This window comes from Myotis davidii, unplaced genomic scaffold (assembly GCF_000327345.1).
Source record: "Myotis davidii unplaced genomic scaffold, ASM32734v1 scaffold356, whole genome shotgun sequence".
NCBI lineage: Eukaryota > Metazoa > Chordata > Mammalia > Chiroptera > Vespertilionidae > Myotis > Myotis davidii.
This window is the reverse complement of record NW_006288188.1, coordinates 446,964-449,029: the sequence shown is the minus strand read 5'-3', so window position 1 is coordinate 449,029 and position 2,066 is coordinate 446,964.

Genomic DNA, 2,066 nt, shown 5'->3' with positions numbered 1-2,066 from the left:
AGCTGATCGATGTTTCTCTCTCATCGATGTTTCTGACTCTCTATCTCTCTCCCTTTCTCTCTGCAAAAAATCAATAAAATATATTTTTTTAAAAATTCTTTCAATACAATAAAAATTAAAAGAGACTACTTTGCACAATACAAAACAAATGAAAAAATCTAAATAAATTGAATTATTTTCTAAAAAATACAATTTACCAAAATTGACCTTGCTACACATGAAAGCGTAGATATATTTCTGTAGAGGAAAGATAAAATATGATTTATAAAACTAAGTATAAAAACTAGACCCAAATGATTTTACAAGGGAATTCTAGCAAACTTTCAATGACCAGATAATCCCAATACCATTTAAATTGTAGCAGAGAGGGAAAACTGTCAAATGATCTTCATGAAACAAGTGAAACTTTGACACTAAAACCTGGTGAATATTGCAAACACACACAAAATACTATAAAGCATTCTCACTCATGACTAGCAATAAATAAGTATTGAATAGCCTGGCCAGTGTGGCACAATGGTTGAACATCAACCCATGAAGCAGGTGGGCATGGTTCAACTCTCCGTCAGGGCAAATCCCCAGGTTTCCCGCTCAACCCCCAGTAGAGGGTGTACAGGACGCAGCCCATCCATGTTTCCCTCTCTATTCCTCTCTGAAATCAATAAAAAAATATATTTTTAAAAAATGCATAATAATCAAGGTGGGAGGAGTATTCTTAGACAATGATGCTTTAATATTAGTAAATTTACTCCTATAATTCACCATATAGTTAGATTAAGGAGAAAGATGTCCTTCAATCTACAGATTATTAAAAAGGACTTTGTGTAATTCAGCTATTACTGTGAAAATGAGTAACAAACATTCCCAATATCTCAGTGGATTATAACATCAAATATTTTTCTTTTTATCACTCATAGTCTATGGGTAGCAGAGGTGGCTGTGCTTTAGACTGCAGGATGGATTCAGGTCTGCTCCATATGTCTCTCTAACTGAGACTAACTACCCAGGGCATGTCTTCCTGGTGGCAAAGGCACAAACAAAGGAGGGATGTGTATTCTTAAATTCATAAAAGTAAAATGAAAATTAAAGGATTCTTCCTTAACATGATGAAATATTTTATATATCAGCTTGTAAACCAGCATCATATTTAATGGAGAAATTTTAAAGGAATTCCCATTAAACTCAAGGACAAGACAAATCATAACTATTTACATATACGAGAACTGAGAAAGAATTAAATTATATTATGTAGATTATATAATACTACACCTAGGAAACAAAGAATCAGTACTAAAAATAACAAGTAGCAAGGTCTATAGGGTAGCATAATATGAAAGTTACCTAAAAACATACACAAAAAATACATGCAATAACCATTTAAAAGTCATAATGTCATTTAATATAGAAATCAAAAAAGATAAAATACTTAACAGAAAATGTGCCAAAATTATATTAGAAAATGTGTGGGAAAACTCCTGTACTTTTCTCATATAGAACAATTCAACATCATAAAGATGGCAAGTCTCCCCAAGTAATATATAAATGTATTGTGATTCCAATGAAAATGAAAGTTTCACCTAGAGCTATGCAAGCTAATTCTAAAGCTCATATGGAAAAATAAACATACAATAATATAAAGGAAAGTTTTGAAAAATACAAACAATAGGAAGGGCTAGCCCTAAGAAATATTAAATCAGACTATAGAGCGTCTCTAATAAAATAAAAAATACTGTGTTACTGGCAAATGAATAGAGAGAGTAACGAGAATATAGGTTCAGAAATAGACCCAAGTACATGTGGAAATTGCTGGATGGCATTTAAGATCATGTGGGAGAAGATAGACTTTTAAATAAATGATGCTGAGTGACTGGACATCCACTTAGAAAAAGGTAAAATTGGATCCATAGCTCACATCATACATCTAAGTAATCTCCAAAGGAACTATAAAAATATTAAACAAATACATGAGGGAGTTAACCAGGGTGTGGGGAAGGTTTCCTATGAGGAGACTCAACCTATAGCACCTGCTATAGACTAAAACTCATAAGTTAAAGTCTAAGGCCCAA